Here is a 15,399-nt window from a genome sequence, read left to right as displayed (position 1 = left end):
CGCATCACGTGGTTGCTGTGGTCGCCGCTAGAGCGCATGCGGGTGCCGTCGCTCCGCTGAACGTGTCTCAGTTACCACGCGTACGAGAATTATCGTACACAAACTGTGCTATGGCTAACGCGCGCCCTCGTACAATTTCAGCTGTCGAAACAAACATGATTAGGTGTCTAATTTTTTGCCCTGAGACGCTTTTAGAGTCTTACCTAACCCAGATCACTCCTAAACAAATACACTTATATTTAGTTAGGTTATGAAAAAAAGTAACTTTGTTGGTGCAGATTTTTTTTATTCCCCTAGGGTTTTTAAACCAAAACTAAGATATTATATGGTGCAACTGACAAGTGGGTGTTATCAAAAATATTTTACTGTATCTTTTCTTTCTAGTGTCCTTTTCAATTTTCTGATAGTTCATTCAGTATGTCCAAAAGCTTACATCAAGTCATGCACTCCCATTGCACAAATCTTTCAAAGATAATAATTTAATAACATTCGACTTTTTCATTGTTAGTGTTATTGTAGTGCGGTAGGAGCACAAACTGCAGCTGTAGTCCGTGCCTGCTGAAACAGAGGAGATGGAAGTAGTGCCTAGCGCAGCCTCTAGCCTCTGTGGGGCAGGCAGCCCTGCAAGTGGGTCAGGCGCCAGGCAGACCGCTAGCGCTGTAGCGGACCAGTCGCGCGCGGGTCTTGTCTGTGCGAGGTTGCGGAGCCAATCAGAGGCCATGAAGCTCGTTCCTGAGCGCCAGCACAGAACAGGTACTGTCCAGCACTCACTACTGAGGACTGTCCTGCGCCAACAAGTTTCCGTACTGAGGTGCCGCCTTGTTAACATTGCTAGCGCAACTGACATTTTCATTTCTGTTTTCTCGACGCCGCGTCATAACAGACCAGGCGCGTATCCGGAAGCCCTCCCGAGCTAGATTTTTTAAATTTTATTTTGGGTAATAATTTATATGTACTTAAATTCACGTGTTAAAATTGTTCTTTACCAGAAGTTATGTGAGGCTATTAATGCTCAGTATTTGAGTCCATGAATTTGTAAATATTTCAAGGTCAATATCTGAATAATTTCATCGCTCTTTGTGTGATAGCCCCTCCCTTTAGGCCCACTGGAGGTACCTTACTTTATGACTGGGTATTGTTGGACATGGAGGTACTTCTAATAGTCGCTCCTGACTTGTTGACTTGTCATTGTTGAACATGTCACGTGTATCGCAGCGGGCTCCTGTGTCAGAGCTGACGACCAGCTGGTGCGTCGCTGGAGACTTCCTTCTATTGGGACACGTCTCCAGATCAGAGTACAGTCACTGCCACAGTAACTCTCGATCCTAGATACCCAGCCGTGTGCCCGGCGGGATTTCTCATCCTCATCTCTGATGACTTTTCAAAAACACTTTTACTTATAAACAGAAGCCTCAAAATAAGTTTCCATATTATTTCTAACTTCAAAATGATAAACTTTTTATCAAAATGTGATAAGCAGGCACACCAATAACAAAGCAGACTCGATAAATTCTTTCTTATTGATTTCCCTAGGAAAGAAGTCAAATATAAATAAAACCTATCGAAAGAAGCAAAGCAATTTCGTTAAGTTTTTAATATCTAAAACTCAAAGCGAAATCAACAAATCCGTATATCCTAGCCAAGTAGTTTCAATGTTATTTTGTATTCGTAAATTTGCTTAATTCTGTCACTGACGTAAACTTACAGAAATACTTCTGTTACTGAGGTAAAAAAAAAAAAAAAAGCTAACTGCGCCATCTATTGGGTCCTTGGTGTACTACTAAGTGATGATCGTGTAACTGAGTTAAACATCCGAAAACTTCTGTGAGCGCCGTTTAAAAATCAATTAATGTGGCCCCATCTTTTGACTTTACTACGAACTGTACTGAGCTTAGAAGACTCCTAAAACTTCAAATTAAGATATGCTATCTTGTTTTTACATGAGCCGATTTTAATGAAATAAAGCCTGTATGTAGCCCAAGATACGCTCAGTTACGTGTGAAAACTCCATGAAAATTCAAATAGTAGTTTTTGAGATCAGCGTGTTCAAAAATAAAAGTTTTTTATAATAGTCTTACTATATTCTGCTTTCCTCGCAATGAATTTTCGCCAAACATTTTCAGTGCACGGACACGACGGTTCTACAGACAGTTCATGAAGTAATTGGGTTGTTTATCACCCCCCCCCCCCCCCCCCCCACGTCCGAGGAGCTACATCACCGTGCAGGCTGGTCTCTGGTATCAGTGCTGGCTTATTGGCGCGGCGCTGCTATCAGCACGGCCGGGAGATGGCGCCGTGCCTCGGGCCGGGTGGACTAGCCCGTGGTCCACTCGCCCGTGGTCCACTCGCCCGTGGTCCACTCGCCCGTGGCCGCGGAGAGAGGTTCAGTTCTCACGGGCCGCCAGGCGCCAGGCGTGCCAACCGAGATGGTGACGCAACACGCCAGTTCCCTCTCTCTCTCGCGAGCCTGGTCGGTGTGTGTGGACCAGCAGTCCGAGCACAGTCCCCACTGCTGGTCCACTCCCGCGCCCTCCGACCCACTCATGAAGCGTCGACACGTTGAGAGGAATCCTCTGTAGAAAAAAAAAATGGGAGATTATAAGTTGTAATGATAACGTCGTGCTATTAAATTAAAATTTATATACATTTCAGTTACGGTAGTACCAAGTTTAAATCACAAGACAGTACGAACTTTGAATATATATACTGTATAGAAGTCGCCAGCCCAGGTTAAAATTTCTAATACGGTTTTGAGGTAGTTGGTTAATTCACCGCCGCAATCGCCACCATCTCTAGGGCATCAACTTGTGGTGGTCCCTAGCGGACAAGTGTCGAACTCTTCAAACACCCCTTCCCCCTCCCGTTGAACGACGTTGAGCTGCAGTGAATGATGGATGAGGGGTGCGAGGAATGACAGCGGGCGACAGGGCTGCGCTCTAACGTGTAAATAACAACTAAGAAGATACAGGGCGTTACGGCAGCGCACTGCAGCGGCGAAGTTCCCAAGCTGCTCTCATACGCTTCTGAAAAACGTAGAGTAAATACTATCCACTCGCGACTTCTATACAGTATATATATTCAAAGGTACGAATGAGGTAGGTAAAGGTGGTACTCGAAGGTTTTGTTTCCACTTGCAATCAGCGCACTGGACGGCGCGCCGTAGAATTAGTAGTAAGATAAGTATCATGGCAAACTATCGCTCAATGAAAACTGAAAAAATTAATAAATTAATACAAGTTAATTGTATTAATAAAATTAATACAATTAGAAGATATTGTCAGAAACAAACAAAGGATAAATAAACGGTAACAAATGAATGTTTTTAAGGAATTACCAGAATCACAGGTCCCCTGGACGCCTGGTGGCGCAGCTGCGTGCGGCAGGGCTAGTGGCCGGGGTCTCCGGGGTCACGGGGTCATCAGGTGCAGGCGGCGGTGACCTCGCTCCAACAGTGACGCAGCTCAGCGGGCAGCCTAGTGTGGACACCGAGCTGGAAACAATTTACGTGAATCTCTTCTGTGTTGCCCGAAGATAATTCCAAATGAATGAGACACCCTGATACACCGCCCAGATATAAAGACGTCCGACGGCGTTCCGTCAAAGTTTCAATCGATTCGAAGAGAGTAGAGTTGGAGCCATTTTCAAAATTTGGTTCTGTAGAATCGAGCTTTCCAAAGGAGGTTCCAGAATGGTCAGGGGAGTGCCAAAATTAAATTTTCAAGCAAAATGTCAGTGCACAGACTCTGTGGCGCCGAACGCAGAAGTCCCGGCTCGCAGTCTCCGGAGAGAACAGTTACTTGTTGGTGAGCCAATAGTGAGTCAGTGGCCTGCTGAGGAAGAAAGAAAGCAACTCCTCTAGTTATTGAGGTTACGTTTGTTGCTGGGTTTGAACCTGCTACGATGTTTTGGAATTTCCTGCAGCAAATAAAAAACGTTAAGAAAACAGCGTTCGTCGCCGACGCCTCTCACCCCGCCCCGAACCGGCCCTGCTAACTCTCTCTCCTCACAGCGGGCGGTAGTTGATCACGAAGCCATCACGAGCCGTCACGACCGTGCTGTGATTGGTCGCTCGCGCCGCCCAACCACGGGCCAGGATCAGTGCTGGCGGCTTCTCAAGCCCAGACACTTCTGTGCCGATGTGATGCGTGTGAACTCCTTGCATTCACCCAGCTGCGTTATTACTGTTAGTCCTGTTGCCTGCAGTAGGAATGGTGTCGGCCTGACACCAGAGTGCATCAGGAGCTTCCTTGTTGAATAACAGCAGTTGTGGCTTGTGCCCTTGATTGTTGGCGAGCCAAGTGTCGTAGTGAGTGAGCACTGGAAGTGAGCCGTTGCAACACGCGCTCCAGCGGTGGGTCTGCTTGCAGCGCCCTGCTTGCAGCGCCCTGCTTGCAGCGCCCTGCTTGCAGCGCCCTGCTTGCAGCGCCCTGCTTGCAGCGCCCTGCTTGCAGCGCCCTGCTTGCAGCGCCCGGGGCGACACCTCGCGGAGCCGGAACAAACCACTTTCGCCCGCCGCAAGGCCGCGAACACGACTCCAGGTCCCTGCATTCGCCACTCGGTGAAAGGATTAGGTACTTTCAACAGTCCCGCTATTTGTACTCGTTACAGTTGCTTATTCCCGGAGTAGATTGTAAAGCTGTTGCATTTTAAAAACTATGTTGTCGGAACAACGCGCAATTCAAACTACTACTTCGTAACTGCATGGGGTCGTGGAGGAGACAAGTGTGTACACTGAGCACTCTCAGGAGACAACACAGTCTCGTACCGCAGCTGTGCGGGTTCTGGTGCAGTACAGTCTGGTCAGGGAGTGTTGTGGACTCGCCACTCGACAGGAGGCTGCAGGCGCCGCAGAGCTCGCTTGTTCGCGATGTTGGCGACGTCACCAGGGGTTTGGTTCTCGGATATTTTTCTAATAATACGTCGCTTACTTCGCGCATGCGCAGATAAACAAAAACATCTGTTTTGGCGCGGAATTGTGCTTGTACTTCTGAATTTGCTTTTTATGAAAGTTTTATTTCTCTCAGTATTGTGCTTTAAATAGTCAAGTTGACGGAAAAGTTAATTGAAAGATTACGAAAATTTCCATGCTAATGGAATAAATCAATGGAAGAATATATTAGGCAGGATATGCAGGACAATGTCTGTTATATGATTCCAAGGCAATGCTATGAATCCAAGATTAATTTATTCTGAAATAATCCATACATTTGGTTTCGTCCTATCAAGCAACTGTTTCATCAGATAATGAAATTATTTTGTCTTTAGATTAAATTCATGAAGCCATTTCTTACGATTACATACTGTGAGAGCCAGCAGAATATTATCATCGTCGGAATCACCTTTGGAATCCCACGGCATGCGACTCTCAGACATCGCGGATTAGACTCCTGTCTGGCCGCCTGGCGCATCGTGAACACAGTGAAGTGAAGTGAAGTGAAGTCTTCTGAGTGGCGCAGTTCTGCCAATAGCACCGTGTCAGACCCAACACAATCAGCATGCACTGCGCGCGATCCAACGACATGCTCTGACGTGTGCCAGTCGGCGCAACAATGCTTCTGGACAGGTCGAAGTCGTGCAGTGTAGTCGATGCAGTTAGTTGTCGCTCTCCGAGTCGACCAACAACCACGAATGAGATCGCCCTGCACCGTTTGTAAAGATGCGTGTGACAATGCGTACCGTAGTCCTACTGTGAGCCCGAGTATCGCCTGGACACCCGAGCGGGAGTGAAGGCAAGACGCAATATGGAACACTTAACTGAGCCGAGTCGCGACAGTTTATTTCAACAGCGCGTGATGTGGAACCAGATGTTCGATGTGTTACAAATGCAGTGCAGTGCAATCTTCTGCGAAAAGAGAAAGTTGCGGTAAATGTAGCGTACCGGCGTGCCAGGGTAAAACATCGCGCCAGAAGTGCGGTACGCGTGCCGGGATTGCGGTACGAGCGGCGGTTGCGCACGCGCGGGTGGAACCTGCGACCCCCCGGGCCAGTTGAGCAGCGGCCGTGCGCGGGACAGCATGTTGCTGGCCGTGGGGGGCAGCCCGCGCGCCGTGGTGGGCACACTGCCGGCCAGCAACCCCTTCCGCCTGTCCTCGGGCGAGGACGTGCTGGAGGTGCTGCAGAACAAGGAGTACTGGGACCCGCAGAGTGAGTGCCGCGCTTTTAGTAGCTGCCATAGCCACGTTGTTCCGTCCGAGAACATTGCGGGAGTGGTGGCCGATAACGTCTGATGATAATTCTCCAACGTTAAAAATTCACTTTCATAAAAAAAAGAAAGGATTAATTTAAAATTGTTTCTACGCTTTTTTAAAACGATACTTCCGCCAATGTTTTGAGCGTCCAATCAACACGGCGCAACAATCAGCTAGAGAGAAGAAAGGCTTCATGCAGAAGTGGCCTCCCGCTGGTAGATGGCGCCATTGAGCTCGTGTGTGAGCGGCCTTCCTATTGGCTCTGATCGCGCGCGACTGGGCCAGTAAGGAAGTGGTTCTTTGTCCGGACGGAACTACTTCAATGCGAGCTAGAGGTGTAAAAGTAACGAAAAAATGTGTACCCGTATGTATTCGTTACTATAACAATTAGTACTCGTTACTTTCGTATCGTTACTCGTTACTTCTGATACCGCATGACATGGCACATGCTATGTTATGTAACAGCATCGAATCGAGTCGTATTTCGTACGCGTACAGTATGACGTCGCGTAAATAAAAATAAATCGAATATAAACAATTAAAAATATTTGATAATTAACAGCTTTTGTTAACCAAGAAACAATTAACTCTCATTAGAGCGGCTTTATTATAATATATCTTTTAAGATAAGAACATAAAACGTGAAAATACGCGATTATAAAAAACAAAAACATACATATTTATAATTTGTAAAAAATACTTTCTTACGTTGTTTCTGTTCGAATCTAAAATTTTGTCTACACACACAATACCTTTAATAAACAGTAAAAAACTTGGACGACGAATTTCCAAATTATACTTTTATTAATAAACAAACATCGTTCTTTGTAACGAATACGCGCGCGCATGCGTGAAACATACGAAAGATGCGAGTAACGAAATGCATTCGTGTGTAACGTTTCGTTACTCGTTACTAGATGCCGCACCCGTTACTCAGTAACGAATACATACGGTTTGCTACAGCTCTAATGCGAGCACATGCTGTGTGTTGGTGTCGCACTATGGGGGGGGGGGGGGGCAAACACATTGTTTTTTTATTAATAACAGTGATATAATACTGTCGAGCCATTAATGACATTTATAGATGCTAAACAATGAAAAGAACCGGGGATAGATGGTTTGTGTAGTTGGTTCGCATGTGGGAGCTCATCATGCAGCGCGTGGCTTATCACGTGATATCACTCCACTCACAACCCCCACCCCCCTGCACAGTGGCGTAGCCAGGATTTGTGTATGGGGGGTGTTAAAAAGCATGCCCCTCCCCCCCCCCCCCCTTATTAAAGCGGTGGGTCCGGGGGTCCTTCCCCTGGAAAATTTGGATTTTAAGGTGTAAAATAGTGCTATTTCAGCAGTTTTCGGTTCTTAAATTTAAATATTGTAATGGTAAAAAATTTATTAATTTTAATATGAAATTTGTTTGAGTGATGAATAAGAAATTAATTAAATATTTGGCGCTAAGGTAGGGGGGGGGGTTGAACCCCTAAACCCCCCCCCCCCTGGTTACGCCCCTGCCCCTGCAGTGAGCAGGGTGGTAGCCGTGGCACTAGATCATGGACGCCAGCTGCAACAATCAATAATACTTATACTGCTCTGCCTATGGCTTCATGGCTTCACAAGGTTTATCGGAGAGTTCTGGCTTCTCGTGTGTTCCTGAAGGCCTGACAGCCAGTGGTGCTGTCTCGCGTCCGAGCAAGTGTTGTGGCGGGACATGTCGCGTGCCGTGCAGACAGTTGGCAGCACTTCCCACAGCTCGGTGCAGCGAGTGTAGTGTACACAGGGACATACAGGCGGTAACAACAATGTGCCGTGTCGCAGCGGAGCACAGATGCTCAGATGCACAGATGCAGGAGGATAAGTGGAATGTGGTTTATGCGCTGCTTGTGGTCCCAGGGCCTGAGTGAGAGTTGTTTGTAGGTCAGTATGCTCGGTGTTGTCTGAGAAGTCACAGACCACCAGGCACGCAGTGTGTGCTCGTGAACAGCCTCAGTCCGAGCGGGAGTAGGGGCCGGTGTGGTGGCCCCACTGGCGACTGGCGGATCGATGTGCCTGGGACACCTCTCTCTCTCTCTCTCTCTCTCTCTCTCTCGCTCGCTCTCCCTCCGTTACCCGCCGGCTTGAAGCGCCGCGCGCTGCTGAGATGCCTCGGTGGGCCCCTACAGCCCAGGTAGCCTCGGTCACACTGGCGGCTCGACAGAACGAGTGGATCACGTGATGTCATTGTGTTACTGTCGAAACTGTCAGTCCTTATTGGAAATAACATGACAAGTGATGTGATGATTACATCCAAACACGCAATCTGCGCGAGGAATCGACTGTGATGTTCTCCTGTAGTGAGACATGCCGCGTGTACTAGGTCCGACCCAGACGTGTCCAGGATACGTGAGGACTTGGCGTGTCTCGGGCGTATTGCCTACACACTTCAACACGCGGGAGAGGTCACGCGCATGTGATGCTACTGGGGTTCATTGGCTAGCTAGAGTGGTCCAGGTAAAACCTGCGTAGCCACAGTCATGCGGGGATCAATTACATGCAGTAAAGCAGTCAGTGAACTGGTTCCAGATAGAAACCTCCAGACCAAAATGCTTGAAGGTGGCACAATAGTTCACATGATATCTGTATAGTTTTACTCAGCGGGCGATGAAGTCGTTTTCCTCCGGTTATAGTTGCAAATATTGCTATAGCATATGGAATCTTAATGTATAAAGATAGTCTGCCCTATGCTCTCGAAGCGCTTGGAGGGAAAGGCATAGAGCTGTTTGATCTGGGGGCGACCGTGTGCACTTTGGATACTTTTTTTTTTTTTTTTAAATTCTGTTCCACTTTTTGTATAACAATTTTTGTATGTGTATTTTTGTTCTCGACTTATTGTGCGAAAATTAAGTAGAGAAAAAATATTTAAAAAAAAAAAAAAAAAAACTTTGCCTGTTTTACGTCACCATGTTTATAAAAATTGTGGTTTTTGAGTGCAACATCTTCCCTCTCGGTATAAGGCATTTGGTGGGAGTAATGTCGTGGATGGAACGGAAGTCACATGTAACGGTAATGTGTAACCACGCTGCTGTCATCTGTGGTGGATGGCGCGAGCTAAAGGGAAATTACTGTTAAGATGGGCAGTATTTTAATGAAATTCCCTGTAGAAAATAAGGACCAAAGCCTGGGTTTCTTTTTTTTTTGTTATCCTTTATAGTCATAACAATAAGTAATGGTCTGTTTAAAAAAAATACGTTAGAATGTGGCATTCAAATTAAAATAATGCTGTAGTTAACATCAAAAGCAAAAGATAGCGCATAATTCATCATAACGGCAGGAACGCTAGAGACCAGACCGCGGCGCGCGCCAGGTTCGCAGCAGGTTGGCGGCCCTGCACGGCTTTGGCGTCACACGCGCGTGTCACGTGACGCCGCTGACGTGAGACTTGCCGCGCGCGCCTGGTCGGATTACAAGGGTCGTCGCTCCCCCTCCCCGCTGGTGTCTGTCGCCGAGCGGCCTTGGGGATTCCGCGGGCCGCCGAGAATAAACACCGCCTTCTTCACGTTGTTTCGGGCGCCGGGTCGGCTCGGGATGACGCGACTCGCCACGGCCTCTCTCGTTGGTTCGAGACGGGCGCCCCTGGGTACTCGAGCAGTGTACCGGCCTCCGCGGGAGTTCCGCGAGTGAGAGAAGTGCGACATCGGCGTGAGAGTGGCGAGACGTGGAGTTCGTATGCGTGGACAGGCGCGAGGTGAGGGGCGAACCACTGCTGAGCCCAGCTCCAGTGAGGAGTGCGAACTGCGGACTGGACAGACATTGCGTGACTGGAGAATAAACATTCTTAAGTGCCAGTGATTTGTGATCGCACATTTTTAAGTACAATTATTTGTTATTATTGTAAATATTAGTAATAAATAAAACTTAATTGGGCTATCATCCCTTACAAACCCAGTTTCCCCCCACAAAAAATCGTAACAATACTGTAGAAATTCAAGAAATTGTTTAATTTATTCGACGCCGTGTTGAATGGGAGAATGTCGTGTTAAATAGTTGTAGGAAGGATTTACAGCCTGATATAAGTCGTTTAAACAAAAATAAATATACAAACACATACCTGGAGTCAACAGTATGTTATTATGTTTAAATGTTTCGGGTTAATTTTTTAGTGAAGTCATTGAAGTATAAATTCTAGTAGTGTTTATCACACTCGGCACCATTTTAAAGAATTCTACGTTAAATCCGGTGTCCTAGATTCGTATTGTAAGTTAATTTGCAACATGAGAACACATGAGTTGGCTCGTTACCTAGGTTAGGTGTTACACGTCTGTGGCGAGTACTTAGTGTCGCTCACATTTTCTTTTTATTGGCGTGACAACGTCTAATAAATAGATGAATGCCGGCTGCACGCACGAAAAAGTGTCCCGTTACGCACATTGTTCCGTTACACTCATTGTACGCTTGCGCCGCATCTATCTCTCTTCCACTCGACTCTTTATAAAGTGAAGTGAAAAGTTAATGTGGTTTTCATTGCTTATTACAAAAATAATTTAGGCAATAAAGGTTAATTATTATTGCATTTTAAAAATCTGATTACTAGTATAATTCTTTTATTATTAAAATAAAAATGATTCAATTTTATTCATAAAAGTATGCAATAATTTCATCAACATTTTGTTATGACGTTGTCACGTTAAACTATCGTCCGCAAACCGACTTCACAGACAACCAATTTTTTTTTTTACCGTATGTTTTATTCGTCCGTGTTGTTCCTTCCTCCGCCACGGCAGTGTGTGGTGTCGCGTCCAGCAGTGCGGGTGACAGGCTGTGATAGCAGCTTGCAGAGCGAGCTGTGTCTGCCTGCGCCACCGCAGGCCCAGTGCACTTGTCGAGTGTGCACTCTGGCGGCTAGCAGCACTCTGGCCCGCCCGGCGCCACTCTCTCACCACTCAGCCAGTGTGTGGCGATGAACCCTGCCTGTGAGAACAAGCCAGCAGTCTGCACGTGCAGTGGTGTGGCGGTCTGGAGCTCAGGCTAGCCCACACGTGGTCGCTGACAGCTGTGACGAGTGTGACAGGGGTCGCAGGCCTGCTCCTCGCTAATGACCGCCTGACGGACCACGCCGCTAATCACCAGGGGACAGAGGGACGGTGATGTGCTGCTAACAGGTCTAGCGGCTCTGCCGTCACCTCGACACTCGCTCCCTGTTCCCATTTCAGTACGTAACAACACGTGCCGCTGGAATAACACGTTTCCATGCGGATTAGTTTCCAGTTGGGAGGGAGGCGACATTTTGCTGTTACAACCGTGGAAACCTGCAGGAAGCGAGTGAGATGTCGCCACGACGCCGCTCCTCTGTGTGTGTGTGTGTGCATAGAGTAAATAAAGTACTAGTACAGAGTGGACACTCAATGCTATTGCAGTTCTACGTTTTTTTTATTCAGAAATGCTCTAGTTGCTATACAAAAACGCAAACTTGACGAACATTAAAACGAAGTTGCAATGGCTTAAAACCGAGATAAAGTACCTTCTGGAGTAAGACTTACGTTTCAAATTATAAGTAAATTTTAATTTAAATACAACATTGATCGTAGAAAGTACAATTTGCAGTTAATATGCTTAAAACACTAATTTGAATAGTAGGGAAATTTGCAGCTTCAACTGAATGTTGGCGAGCTTGTGACTTTTTTCGTGCATGCATTAATATTTATAAAAATATTGATTTTATTTTTTTTTCCTTATAAGCAAATCATTTAACTAAATATCGATAAACGTAACATAAAATGATTTCGGAGAGCAATATTTTTAAAACAATAAGTAAATTTCTTACCTTCGGGACAGTGTTTGCCTTAACCTCATTTCGGTTAATAATGTTTTGTTTACGTATCATAACATTTGTTAAAATGCATATAACATGTAACATATTTTCGGATTATATTAAATTGCTGCATTTTTTATGTCCAAGAAACAATTTCTGTTCTAGTAGAATCACGTTGATTGAAGTTAAGGTTAGGATTTTCGTAGGTACCTACCGAATTTCATTACAAATCGCAAACAAAACTAATGCATAAAAAAAACGTGCAGAAGTATTTAATCATTAACACAGGCAATGTGTATTTCTGGCAAATTTAACTGCCTAAGTTGTACAACTGAAATGAAGCTGTTACCAATGGCACCTAATTCTTTATGGATTAGGTGAAAGTACAAATCATTCTCGTATCTTCACTTCTTGAAGACAGGTGTATAACAATTGTTAAGGAAAAAAAACCTTAATTTCAACATAAAAATGTAAGACACTTCATTTTATCGCAACCCTCACCTCGGTAATTAATCCGTATCACGTATCCAAGTTTATCCCTTGATCCTGTTGAGATGATCATGTATGATTTATCCGGTGGCACATGATGCTTGCTGTTTTAATTAATGTTAAAACAGCAAGAATCATTACCACAGGATCATGCCATTAGAATCAAGGGATAGACTTGGATACGCAATACAAAATTTTTACCCACACCTCCCTCTCGACCTAAAAATTAAATTCATACAAAACATTTAAACTAATTAAAGTACATAAGCAGCAAGTTTGAGCAGAATTTGAGACTCATTGACATTTAGAACAGTACCTAGGTATTATTTTATTGTGTGCTGTCCTCAACGTGCGACTACATACTGCCTAAAAAGAGGAAATTCTGTAGGGCATGAAAACAAAATGCTCATCACTATTTTAATTACACAAAACTTTTATTTTGTTTCGTTTTAATAATTTACACATACCTAGTTTTGTCAAGCGGAAACTTAAAGTAAATTTAATTATTATTATTATCTCTTCTCTTGTACCAGTAAACACAACACGTAGCCGAATCAGGCATGTTTCATAACAGTGATTTATAAAGTAGTTTATAAAATCATTGATATTATTTAACGAGATTACTATTTCAAAATGATTGAAACAAAATTTCCTTAGAAATTTTTTTATTAAACCTAATATTGCTTAATTCAACGCCGACGCCATTAATTATGGTGTTGTTGGATAAACAAGTGGTTCAACATGCCAACGAAAATTTGTTTATTTTCTTTTAAGTAAATATATTATTTTCATTTCAACAATACCAATTTATGCCATAAATTTGATAAAATGTTAAAACAAATGTAATGTTTATTTAATCAACGTGGTATTTTGATTATAATTTTCGTGTTCAGATGTTGGATAAAACTGTATAGCAACTAGAAAAATGAGATTGCCTTGCCCTATGAAGTGTCCCCCCCCCCCCCCCCCTGTGTGTGTGTGTGCTGTGTGTGTGTGTGTGTGTGTGTGCGTGTGTGCTCGGCCAGCTGCTGGCGCGGGCGGGTGCCTGGAGCTGCCGGGGCTGTGCAGTGGCGGCTGTCCCGGGCTGTGTGGCCTCGGGTCTCCGCGCGGGGCGTGCCTCGGCCGTCAACAAGCCCGGGGCTGCCAACCTCGCAGCCTCGTGTGGCCGCGTGTCGGGGCAAGCCTTCTCTTCACACGCCAGAGAGACAATCTCCCGATCCTGCATATTCATGTTTTTTTTTTGTTCATTGTAAATAAATATGGCGGTGTTGATAAAACGATACCAATGGTCAATTATACATTATAAATACTTTAAAACATTGTGGACGGTTGATTCGGTTAGGATAGCTACATTAAAGATACGGGGAAAAAGCACGAAACTTCGGGGTTTTGGCTCTCTCGGCTGTGAAAAGAAGGCTTCCCGCGTGTCGGAGCGCAGGGACTGCCGGGAGCCGGGTGACGTCACAGGCCTGCAGGGATCGATGAGTCGCCGGCCCACACGGCACAGCTCCTCTGCCCGGCCACTGCTAGCCGTGCAGGCTCTTCCAGCTGTCCCGTCGCTCTGGCGGGAGCGGACTTGGCCTCTCTGGCAGTGGCGCTGGAGAGCAGGCACCCGGGCCTAAAAACGGGCTGTAAACTGCACGGCGAGGTTTCCCCTTTAGCCTTGCAGTCGGTGGAGGTACTGAGGCAACCCCCAGGTGCTTCCTGCCTGTGCACTGTGACTGCCATTTTCCAGCCGGGGTTGATGGCGGTCGTCGCCGGAGGGGTGCAGTTGCATCCGGGCCTTAATCGGCTGTAAACCCGCCGGGCCGAGGTACGGCGGGTCGGAGGGCTTTCCGAGGCGACGAGGACACCTCGTGGCTGCACTCTGAAGCGCGGTGGTCTGGTCAAACTACCGGAGAACAGTCTGCCGACGAGACCAAAAGTTGGTCGTAGTACGGGAAGAATCCATCATGTTTGAATGGTTCCCCGCTGAGGTTTTCTTATGGCCCAGGATTCTTGGTGAGGTAGGACTCGTACTTGGGAGTGGTGCCCCGAGTGCTTTAGGGGCAGGTATCAGGGTTCCCTAGCCCATTGAAGTACCGACGTGAGCGACGAGGACAGCTCCGGTAACCAGCCTGGACAGCTGGCAGAGGTTGGGTAGGCCTCCACCGGACCGCGGGTTCGCTGGGTGATTGAGGAGTCCCAGTGTGAGGCGGGAGACCGGGGTAGGCGCCAGAAGTGATACTCCAGAGGGCAAGGGAGCATCCAACTTGCTGGTTAGCTGAGTGGAGTAGGGGGCCGGAGGTGGTGCATAAACTGAGATGGGTAGCCTCAGTCCCTTTGCATAGCCAAAAGCTCTAACGCTCTTCCTGGTTGCGTATGCGGCGTATCCGCATCCACGCCCGTGGGGGCCCCAGGGCGGCAGGGCCTTACGGCTAAGAGCGCTGGGTTATCAAAGAAAAGGGGGAAACCCTAATTTGTGACTTCTGTCCCGTCGCTCTGTGTTCAAGGCTCTACTGCCGTGTTGTTTACGTGGGCACGCCTCAAACTATCTTATAACGTGTGGGGAGGGGGTCCATTGCTGGCCAAGAGAGGGGAAGTGAAGGTCACACACACGCCGCGCCTACTGTTGATGTTGACTGTTGCTTCTCAGCGCACCAGGTGGCGTCGTGCGAGCCCAAGGAAAGCATACATTAATTCCTACCTGGCGTCGACTTGCAAGTGACAGCTGTCTAATGTCCAACTGTACGAGTGTAAGCTATGCAAGTGACAGCTGTCTAATGTCCAACTGTACGAGTGTAAGCTATACAAGTGACAGCTGTCTAATGTCCCAGTGTACGAGTGTAAGCTATGTATCGTCTCAACGTGGCGTCATTTTGAAATTTAGTGGTGTGTTATCATACAGATTTAAGGGTTATGTAAACAATCCAGCAACAGTTAAGCCCAGTCTTAAGG

The 15,399-nt window shown here is 46.4% G+C and overlaps 1 protein-coding gene and 1 long non-coding RNA gene across 5 annotated transcripts in view; one reads left to right on the top strand and one right to left on the bottom strand.

The window, feature by feature from the left end:
- Positions 1–15,399, top strand: part of LOC134534370 (protein spire) — a 105,810-nt gene that overhangs the window by 71,850 nt on the left and 18,561 nt on the right. The window lies entirely within an intron of this gene.
- On the bottom strand, positions 1,434–4,009 carry LOC134534371 (uncharacterized). The gene is made up of 2 exons (XR_010075486.1): positions 3,335–4,009; positions 1,434–2,573 (listed from the first exon to the last, which is right to left on the bottom strand). It is a non-coding gene; the product is annotated as an uncharacterized LOC134534371 (long non-coding RNA).

Source organism: Bacillus rossius, chromosome 7, assembly GCF_032445375.1.
Source record: "Bacillus rossius redtenbacheri isolate Brsri chromosome 7, Brsri_v3, whole genome shotgun sequence".
NCBI classification, from domain to species: Eukaryota; Metazoa; Arthropoda; class Insecta; order Phasmatodea; family Bacillidae; genus Bacillus; species Bacillus rossius.
The sequence above is the reverse complement of the archived record's forward strand: the minus strand, read 5'-3'. Positions and strand labels throughout refer to the sequence as shown.